We start from the raw sequence: 12,154 nt of genomic DNA on the forward strand, positions 1-12,154 counted from the left end.
CGATCTATATAATGAATTTACCAGTAGTTATCTTTGTTTGTCAGAGACATTCCTTAACTTTTAACAAGTGTTAAACTATATATTCATAACACTAATTTCCACAATTCCCTTTAAGTATTTAATTGTGTCATCTTTATAAATTCTTTTTTAATCTTTACTTTTTCCAACATTTGAGAAGAACATGCTTTACAGTTTTAGTTTTGTACAGAGAAATTATTATGGAGAGTTGAAAATAATATTATAGGCCAGGTGACATTACAAATATGACCATTTGCATAAGTTAAATTGCTTCTCTAAAATTCTCCTTTCCCCAGTGAAGTGTTTAACATGCAGAAGAAGCAAAACCGATCTCTTCCAAAGCTGCAAACAAGAATCTAAGTCTGAAACACTTTGGATGCAACAAATAAATATAGTTTAAGAAATACTTTAAGAAAAATATTACACACATACACACACACACACACACACACACACAGAAATACACAAACCAATTAATTTATGATTAAGCCAGGATTGTTCAAAGAATAAATTTGTATATATTAAATCTAAACACAGACATAGGAAGGATACAAAACAAGGAATACCATGTGCCAGGTGTGACCAGATGTTTGATTTCTTTTCTTTTTCATTTATCATTTTTTTTTTTGTATATTTTCTGTTTACATTTAATATACACAAGCACACACACATGCATGCATGTGTGTGTGTGTGTGTGTGTGTGTGTGTGTGTGTGTGTGTGTGTGTGCTTGCTACAGCTTTATGTTAGCAAGAATGGAAGACATTACCCATAGCTGAATTCCATTGAAGATGCCAGCTAACATGATTAGTGAGCTGTTTATATAAATATGATGTATATTTGTAGTTTCAAAACACATTGGTCTTAGTCTTTTGTCTACATAAATTGCTGCTTAGTTATGAAGATATCCAACTGTAGATGCCAGTCAGTTATGAAGCAAATAGTCAGGTAGCAACACAACACTAGTCATGTGTTGTTATATGGTGGAACACACTACTATTACATAGTATGGCAACACAGCACCATTACTGTGTAATATAGTGCTACAAACAACACCAAGCATGTGTAGCAGAACACAGTGTATATTTTCCAGTAAGATTACTAGTATAAACTCCACCAGTTTATGTAAGTTCTTACATCAGTTGTAACGCACGTACACACAACACTGTTTAAGACATTTATTGTTGTGATGTTGCTAGGTGATCAACTAGACAATCAAATGTAGCAGGATTTCACCAGATTACTATAAATGCTAACTTTTGTTGATCCTAAAATTATGTTATCTCAAACTGTAGAGATTCCTAAAACAGTTGTTATAAACCCCTGAGGGTTAATGGGGCTGTACAGAGAACGTATTCAAACTAGGTGGGGATCAATAGGTCATGAATAAAATTCTAAGAAGTCCACAAAATTCAAGAATGGAAAAGTTTAATTTCAATAGTTATTCACAGGTGATCTATGGCAAAAAGAAATCTGCCAAAGCCAGAACCGTTTTCTCATGTCATGGCGGTATTAGATGTTGCAGAGAACGGTTTCAGAATTTGGAAAATTTCTCATGCCATTACAACATGAACATCGTGAAAAACACTTCCATAATTTATTCCAGTCATAAAACACATTTTTTTTTTTTACAAAAAAGCCTATAAATTTAATACCCAAACTAGTTTATTTTCTAGGGTTCTTCTCACAAGTGACACCAGATGATGACAAGTTGAAATTCAAGTCCCCAGTTATGAGATAAGTCAAAATCCATAAACTCATTGTAATGTGTTTTAGTTGCTGATTTCTCATTGTACTTTGCCCAGGGAAATCTCCCAATATCTGTGTGTGTGTATGAGTCTGAGTGTATTAGCAGGTTTGTATGTATGTGAAATTAGTTTTGTGTATTTTATTATGGTTGCTGACTAATTAGTAAATACACATAAACAGAGACCTAACCAACACTCTTTTCCCCTCATTCTGACTATTTTGGGGTTTCATTTCTTTTGTTCATTTCCAACAAACTTAACAGTTTTGTATCAATGTACATTTGTTTTTCAGGAGTATGTAGTTGAGAGTGTTGATAATTTGTCTGCTCACAGCTTAAAAAGAAATGTAGAAATGCACAACTATTGCCCCTCTGTGTGTGTGTGTGTGTGAGAGAGAGAGCCATCGTTATCATCATTTAATGTCTTGTTTTCCATGCTGGTATGGGTTTGCAACTTGGTAACCCAAATGAAAAGCTAAAGAAAGTGGTTAATCAGTCTTCTTCCATAATTATAATTCTTACATTGTAAATCATTACAACTTTCTGTTGTATTTATATTATAGTCAAAAATTATATGCATTCTTGTTTGTAATTTATTAAAACAAAAGCAAGAGTTGAACAATTACATCCTTTCTCAACATCGTCTCTTGCTTTTCAATGCAATTCTCCCAGCAAGGTTGCTTATTCCATCAGAGCACTTCAGCTGGACGCACACAGCTTCCCACTTCATTGTCCACAGCAAATCAATGACTTGGTAAAGAATGGTTGAGCAGTCTAAAGAGGTGATAGTCAGAAGGGGCAAGATCTAGACTGTTTGCAGAGTATTCCAGCCATGTGAAACCCAATTTTTTAATGGTTTCAACAGTGTGGGCAGCAGCCGTATGTGAGTGTACATTATCATGCAACAATAACACTCGCTTTCACAATAGACTTTGGTGTTTGGTGCAAATTGCTGTTTCAGCTTGTTGGCCAGCATTTCACCATACCTTGATCCCTTTTCCTGATAATATTTTCCAGTATAAGCCCTTTTGCATCCTGAAAAACAGCATCACTTTTCCTTCAGGAGGTAGAGACTTGAATTTCTTTTTCACTGACAATATCAAGTGTTTCCACTCCATTCTTTACCTTTTGGATTCTGGCTCAAAGTAGTGGACTTAGGTCTCATCTCCCATGACTATTCTCTCCAAAAATGCTTCACTCTCACTGTTGTAGCACTCAAGTAAGCAGTGACACATTTCCACACAATTGCATTTATACACTCTAGTAAGCTCTCTTGGCACCCATCTCGCAGACTTTACAGAAGTGAAGCTTGTCGAGGATGATTTCATATGCAGAACCATGACTAATTTGCAGAGAACATGCCACCTCATCAATGGTCACTGGTTACTTTGCCAGAACCATCTCTTAAGCTTGTTGAATCTTCAAATCAGTGGTGGAGGTTGATGGGCATCTGGCTCCCACTTTTTGCTTCACCTTTGTTCAGCCATTTTTAAACATCTCAATCTACTCATACACACTTCTGCACTGTCCTCGTATAGTACTGAAAGCTTGTGATGACTTTCAACCCGTGACACACTTTCAGACCAGAGAGATCGGATCAATGACCACTGTTCCTATTAATTGCACAGTGCCAGTGGAGCAATCAAGGCTAAACCTTTGTTATGCAATCACAAAAGTACCACCTTGTAGTATGCAAACTACTGAAGACCGTGCAACCATCCTAAAGAATGTTTGGGCAAAAGTGCAGATAATTTTTGACTTCCACTTCTATTTTATATTATAATGAATTGGGATTCAAAACTCATTAACTATTCAGTGTATTGGGCCTTGATGTGAAGAAGAAAAATGTTTGTAATATTCACTGAAGTTTTTAAAATATATTTTTATTTCTATGGTCACTAGTAAGACGATACTTGTGTGTTTGTTATGAAGTCTTTGAGAAGATGGATTGGGATGAGAGAAAAAAAGAAAAAGATATTTAATTTTTGAAGACAATGAAAGGTTTGGAAAACATCAGACTTCAATATCATTTAACAACTGACCATCTCATTGGAGCAAGAATGAAGACCACTTAAAATATGCCATTTAACATAGCAATATATAGAATGTCACATGCAGCTGAATATTATTGTTATTATTATTATTATTATTATTATTAAGGTCGAGAGTTGGCAGAATCGTTAGCGTACTGGATGAAATGCTTGGCTGTCGCTACATTAACCTGTCGCTACATTCAAATTCCGTTGAGGTTGACTTTACCTTTCATCCTTTCGGGGTCAATAAAAATAAGGACCAGTTGAAAGCTGGGGTCGATGTAATCAACTCATTCCTTCCCAAGAAATTACTGCCCTTGTGGCAAAATTTGAAACCATTATTATTATTATTATTATTATTATTATTATTATTATTACTACTACTACTACTACTACTAGTTCTAAAGGAACTCATACTGATGAGATGGCCAAGTATATTGGTAAGATAGTAAATTCATAACGTCAGCAATTTCAGTTTTTGTATCCAGTCAGAAAAGTCAATATTTAGATGTTTTAATACTGTCATGGCTTATGTAAAATACTGCAGTATATTGTTGAGGAATTTCTCTTTGCCAAATATCTCAAAAATTGAAACATTTTTTTTTTTTTTATTTAAAGCATTGTTTTAAAAAATTTACAATTTTCTTTAATATTCTTATTGAAATTACTTCCAAAACTTCAGGAAATACAATTGGTAGGTAACAAACAAGATTTTTCAGTTTTCCTAGCGTGAAAAGTTCTCAATATATGTCAGAAAAAACACCTCAAATGCTTTGCATGTATCAAGTCTATTCGCAAGAAAAAGCAAAGAAATCCACACAGTTTCCATTTGTTGCATTAAGATGTAAAACTAATGAAAGATGTTGCAAACAGTTTCTTTTGCAAACAGAAGGTAGTTATCCTGAGGAGACATCGTAGGATGGTGAATTTTTTGATTCAGTTGTAGAGTTCTTCAATGATAAGAAAGAATCATGAAGATAATGAACTATGACTATATACATATATCACCTGTTTCATTTAACAGACAATTTATAATTTTAATAAAGCACAGAAGTGATTAAAAGGAAAACAACATAGAAGCTGAAATGCTTACTTTAGAATTTCAAGTAAAGATTGGTCGATATAAATCTTCTTTAGCCATGGTAATTTTCAGTATTTCTCCAGTCACGGCTACAATAAGAAGCAGATGAAATTATTTCAGATAACAATCAACTCATCAATATCTTAACATTATGATCTGAACTGGTTTGTTTCTTTCACTCTATGTTGAAGACAAAAAATACAGACAAGAATTGATTGACCTGAAGAAGGTAAGCTCATTGTCCAAATATAAAAGAGTGTAAGAATATCTGGAGCAACACATTTTTACTTTCATTTCCAAGGTTTTCAATAGTTCAAAGTGGATTTAGTTATATATAAATGTATGATGAAATAAACACAAAAACACACTAAACAGGTGATGAATGTGGTGGACTAACATTAAAAATTATACATTTTCACCTGGATATTCACTCCACTCTAAGCAGTCACCAAGTCTTGTTCCAATCACATTAACAATATAAAGTCCTTCAGTTAGAAGGAATTTTATTACAGCATTATTTACCTCCACTGCATCAGGATGCTAAACTACTTCATCGCATTTTCTCTGAATAGTTCTTGGTATTTGATAATTTCTTGCAATTAATTGTGCCTGTTGAAGTTTTTAAATAACAGGTTTTACATGCAAATGACAATCCTACACTATTCGGTCCTTATTAAAATATAGATTAAATTGAAATATAGAAAGCTACCTATTTTATATATATATATACATATAGGTGGTGAAGCAATGACCTTTGAACATTGGGCCTCACAGAGGCAATGACGAAAGACTGAGACCTCTGGAAATATGCTGTGACTGAGAAGACCCAGCAAGGAAAGTGAGATCACAGCCATAGCCTACACTAGTGTCACATAGCCAGCTCGTTTAAAAGGTACCTTTGAATCATCAGGCGACGTTCCATGCTTGAGGAGACTTATTGAGTCAAGTAAATCAAAATCAAATCAAATCAAATCAAATGGAAATTGTAATTGTGGCCAATGCCAGTGCTGGTGGCATGCAATAAGCACCATTCATGCGTGGGTTGCTGCCAGAGCTGCCTGACTGGCTTCTTGTGCCAGTGGCACGTAAAAAGCACCATCTGAATGTGGTCGATGCCATCCGAATGTGGCTGATGCCAGTGCAGCTCGATTGGCTCCCATGCCAGTGGCACCCACTACACTCTCAGAGTGGTTGGCATTAGGAAGGGCATCCAGCTGTAGAAACATTGCTAGATCAGATTGGAGCCTGGTGAAGCCTCCTGGCTTGCCAGTCAAACCATCCAACCCATGCCAGCATGGAAAACGGATGTTAAACGATGATGATGATACACACACACACAGGAAAGACAGAAGAAAGCTTACTGTAAGATTAAACATAAATGGTAATTTTTCCTGGTGTTTAGTGGATTAAATTTAAAAGGAAGTTTACAATGTTTTCAACAACAAAATCAATCCATTATTAATTAATGATAAAATACAATCTACCAACATCTCTCTAGCAATAAACATTTGTCACAGAAACTAATGAGTAATGACCAGGTAACAACGTTTTAGAAATACATTTTATATCTTTGTTAACACACTGTTACATAAATTATCTCTCTTTGATTTCTAACAATGAACACCGTTAACATTTGAAACATTCATAAATTGTACATTAAAACTGATTAAAGCAGGCAATATTTGACAGCAGATTTTATGAATGTATATATTACACCAATCCTTTTTTTTTTTTACTCCACTCCACTAAATTTAAAGATTACCATTGTATTTTGCTGAGTGGTTGAATTTCATTTTGGAGGGGAGGTGGGGTTATAAGGGCAATAGACCGAAAAGTTTGAGAACCTTACATAGTGTCATAAATCTTTTCCTGATCCTAGAGGATAGTTCTTATTGACTTCAGTGGATAAAGAATTATGGAAGTTGCAACATTCATGCAGATCCCAACACCATCAGCAGAGTAAATGAAATAGTTACGGCCAGGAATAAAAAAAAAAAAAAAACTGGTTCAAAGACTTGATACACTGGGAATATACCATCATCTGTACTGCTTAAACCAGTTCAAACATACACCTGCTACACACACACACACACACACCCTAGTACACACATGAAAACATATTTAACTAAAGGCAAACAAAGAGAAGGAAACATCAGTGAGCAAGTGAGTACAGAGTGGGTGTGTCTGTATGAGCATTGGTAGGACATAGTCTACTGCATGGGATAAATGATACTGGGTTGGGGTTGAGGTCTGTACAAAGAACAAATTTAAACAAAACCTGCAACAATCTTATAAACCAGTTTTTATAGCTTCCTGGCTAAACTTTTATAAAAAAGCTAGCAGAATGGATAATTGTTTTTCTGGTAAACAATTTCATTAGAAGTGAACATCAAGTACATTGAAATGATTCAGTAAATTATATAGATAAAGAAGCTAATTGGAAATTGGTTTTGAATAATAAATAAATAAATAAATCACAAAGAACTTGAAAAAAGAAAGGGAGAAGAAGAAGAAGAAAAAATGGCACTGAGTATAGCAGTGATATTTTTAAAACAACAGAAATAAAAATTAATAAATAAATATAATGAAATATAAAATAAAAGTAAGAAGATGGTATGATTTAAAATTGAAAAATGCAGAGGAAAAGCAAGTAGAATGTGATAAAAATAGCACATTATTACAACAACTATTATTAACTGTGTATGATGCTAGCACAACAAAAACAATTGTAAATTTTAAAGCTGAGCCTCCACCACTACCATCATCATCATCATCATCAGTGGTGTAAGTGATGGCATTGATAACATTGATAATGATGATGATGACAATAGAGAAACAAGAAGATCAACAACAATAATGAAATTTCTCATCAAAATTTCAATAAGGCTTCTTACTGATTAAATTTGATAGAAATATATTGTGGAGAAGAGAACATAAGCAATCTATAATATCTTCACATTTCTGTATCTACTGAAATTGTTATATTTTTATAATTTTACAGTCAAAAATTACAACAAAATTTGAAAAAATAATTTAATGATGAACAAGAAAAATATCATCAGGAATATGTTCTATGATTTACATATTATGAATAATAAAATGGTAAAAAATAATTAATAATTTCCAGCTTATTATAGACAACAGTATCACTGATTGTGTATGTATAGAACACTTGAGTATATATAATGACAGGGCTGTGTGTGTGTGTGTGTGTGTGTGTGTGTGTGTGTGTGCAGAACACAGACACATATTTACAAGACTAAGATGTTTATATCATAAATAAAGTAAGAAAATTAATTATTATATCCACACACAAACACGCATATATATATAAAGGGATGTGCATGTGTTTATATATGAGTGTGTGTATACATATAAATATATATATAATGTAGGTATAAATATGCATGTGTGCATAAACATATATATATATGCATGAATGTATGTACATGTGGAGATATATAGATATATATGTAAATTGACATGATGATGAATGTATGTTGTTATATATATTCATGACATTATTGAGAAAAAAATTAGCTACCAAGAATTTGAGTGTTTGTAAAATATATAAATACACACACGCACACATTATTATATTATACACACACACACACACATAGAGAGGTAAATATATTTAGAAGGACATACAAAAACACATGTCTCGTAGTTAAACTCATATTTATGCAAGTAAGAAATTCTAAACACACACACAATACATATTCATATATTTACTTATATCAAAAATTCTAATTCATACATGAAATAAGTCTATTTTTTCTTCTTATATAATTGAATTTATAAAAAATAACTTTATAAAGAATAAAACTGTATATAAAACCTCACCTCCACTTTTTCCTCCTCCTCCTCTCGTTATTTATAACAGTAAATTTGTTTTAATTAAATACAGGGAAATTATGGTCAACTCAAAAGATGGTAATAGTCTTGTTTGGCTTGTCTTAGTCATCTAACCATGGCCATGCTAGAGCACCACCTTAACCAATAAGTTTATTAAATTGCTAAGTGGCATTTCCAATAGAAAGGAACAAAACCAAACATCCGGATTAATATTTGTAAACATAAAGCATAAATCCATTTACTATATTCTATTCTCAAAGACTGAAGTGGAAGACACTTATGGGAGGGTAGCACATGATGGAATTGAACCTAAATTCATGAGTGTTTGAAACAAACTTTAGCGATGTCCAGAAAATAAAGTAGAGTTTATTCAGGCTAGGATATGAACTTGGAAATTCAGAGTACTTTAATCCATTTGCTAACTCTTTGCCCAATGATAAAAATAGTGACATATCTGCAGGAAGAATACTCAATTCAAAGTGACCCCCAGTACTTGACTAGTCCGTTTCTATCAAACCTTGTACAAGACAAAAATTAACTAGGATGAAATTTGAACTTAAGACTACAAACAAGTAACTTATACTAACGATAACATATAGTGGTTAATAAACAACATGATAGAGATGTGTATAACAGTAACAAAGTATATATGTATATTAGAGTGGTATAGCATTTATTGTTGCATATTAAAATAATACAGTGTAGTATTATAGTATAACAATAATATAATGGAGTGTAGAACTATATTATCATAACATAGTCACTGCTGCTGAGTTGCTTTAATCACCATGATGACTACTATATTATTGTAAATCACTGATCTACTAATAATATATTACAGAAATATATAGTATAGTTGTATATCACAGTAGTGTGTGTGTGCCTGTATATATATATATATATATATATATACATACACACACACACACACACACACCAAGCATTAAAAAAAAATAAGAAAGGAGAATTGTACATCGTGAAAACCATGTTTATTACAGTATTATATACAATACATTCACTTTAAATCTGTGTCTGGCATGTGTTTCGACTGCATAGATATCCTAAGATGTGGCATTTTGTTGCACCCTGTTGGTTCAACTGCATTCTAATAAATATAGTTGGATATAACAATAATATATAGTATAGTACAGCTGTATATCACAGTGTTATAGTATTAGCTGCATATGAAAATAATATATAGCACAGTTTAATCAAAATAAGTGAGTGATTGATACTTGTCTTTTTTTTTTTTTTTTCCAGTCCTTAAAATTTCAGCCATTCAAGAATAATAAAATGAGTTTTTAGAAAGTTATTAAAAAGGAGACAAGATATTTTTGAGACAGACTTGTTCTTCAGGAAATGTGAGGGAGACATAAAACAAAGTAGTTTCTGTTTAAAATTTCAAAAAATAGTAATTTACCTTCAACTCAGATGATAGAGGAGAAGAGAAAGGATCTGTTTTCTAGAATCTCCTCCACATTTTACTTTATAAAATTGTTGCATTTGTTTTTAGTGGTAACTGCACATTTTTTTATTATTTTATCTATTCTCATAAGCATATATATCATCATCATCATCATTTAACATCCAATTTTCCATGGTTGTATGGAGTTTGTTGAGATAGATTTTCTCTGGCTGGATGCCTTTCCTTTCACCAATCCTTACCTGTAGTAAGTTAATGTCCCCCATGACCAGACCTGTTTTCATAGAAAACTGGAAACAAAGGACACTACTTGCATGATGGTGACATTTGTTTACAATTATTACAAGAAGGCAAGGGAAGGAGACAGTAACACACACACACACACACACACACACACACACACACACTTACATATAATGGACTTCTTTCAGTTTCCATCTAGCGAATCTAATCACAAGCCTGATACTAAAAAACATTTCAGATGCCACATTACGGGACTGAACCTGAAACTATGTCACCGAGAAGCAAATTTCTTACTACACAGCCACACCTGTACCTACACACATAATATGTGGGATCTTTTTTAAAACGGGGGCCACATTTTTCATTAATGTTTTACGTAGTGCTTTTGGTACCGAAAGACTTTCAAACTTTGTATACTTATCTATTTTGTGTTATAGAACAGAAAAATATTTTTGTATTCGAATTTATTTCATGTAAAAAATTGTCTTATTTCAATAATTTCAACCAATCACTGACAAGTATTCAGTTGTTTACATTTACTCCTTTGGCTGATTAAGCCATAGCTTCGTTTTATTTGCTTTTTTCATTTTCTTTTTTTTTCTTCGTTTTATTTGCTTTTTTCTTTTTAAATTTGCTGTTTTACCCTAACCCTATCACCGATAGAATTGTTTCAGAATCGTTTGTTTATGTAGTCGGCACTTAATGTATATCGGCTGAATGGACGTCAGTGATTGGTTGAAATTACAGAAATACGACAACTTTAACATGGAATAACTTTGGGATTTCTTTTTTTTTTTAAGAAGACTAAGAGAAAAAGATGTTTTATATGACACATTCTACCAGTGTTCCAAGTTTCAAAGTGTTTCGTTAATGAAAAATGTGGCCCCCGTTTTAAAAAAGATCCAATATGTGTTTTTATGTCAAGTTATAATGAAAACAATTTCATATTAAACTGAAAAATGAATCCAACACTTTTTTTGGTACATATGTATTTTCCTTTTACAAGGAGAATACATATGTTCAAGGAGAGAAGTGACAGTGACTACGAAGTTTCAGCCTACTAAACTTAGTCTGATGAGGGATAGAAAATCTTCTAAAAGTTTTATATAGTCATATTGAGTGTGTATACATCACAGTACATACATATATATATAAATATAGGTACACCTGTAAATAAGTATATATCTATATGTATATATAAACACACACATATATATATATATATATATATAACACACATACATTCATATATACACACACACACATATGTATGTATATATATATATAAATCATATATACATACACATTTTTTTATCGCAGCACCCTCATATCTGCTTCAAAGCTCCAATCTACAAACTTGTCCCTTACTCTCTTATATATCTGATCCCTATCTGTCACTGTACCTCTCTCTCTCCTCCTCCCCTCCTACCCTTCTCCTTATTTCTAATCTGTCTTCAGGTTTATTACTCAGCCACTGCCCACCTTTCCTCTTACTGCCACTTATCAACCCCACCTTCCCTACCTCTCTCACCCACCATACTAATAATTGCCACTGACCACACATCCACTCTACTTCCATTCACTATGTTCACCTCTACACCCATCTCTAAGCATCCATCACTCACCTCTCAAATTCCAATCAACTTGCTCACCCCCACCCCTTTCCATTCTGATCCTCTGTCCATATTTTCTCCTATACTCACCCTTCTACACCTTGAGAGTATGCTCTAACATCTTGTCACTACCATTTTTG

The 12,154-nt window shown here is 32.9% G+C and overlaps 1 protein-coding gene across 10 annotated transcripts in view; it reads right to left on the reverse strand.

Moving 5' to 3' along the window:
• Positions 1-12,154, reverse strand: part of LOC106881718 (forkhead box protein P2) — a 534,685-nt gene that overhangs the window by 350,922 nt on the left and 171,609 nt on the right. For all 10 annotated transcript variants that reach the window (XM_052966861.1, XM_052966862.1, XM_052966870.1 and 7 more), the window contains one exon: positions 4,890-4,966. The gene's annotated coding sequence lies outside the window, so the exon portion shown is untranslated. The remainder of the gene's footprint in view (positions 1-4,889; positions 4,967-12,154) is intronic.

The sequence above is a fragment of the Octopus bimaculoides genome, chromosome 4 (assembly GCF_001194135.2).
Source record: "Octopus bimaculoides isolate UCB-OBI-ISO-001 chromosome 4, ASM119413v2, whole genome shotgun sequence".
NCBI lineage: Eukaryota > Metazoa > Mollusca > Cephalopoda > Octopoda > Octopodidae > Octopus > Octopus bimaculoides.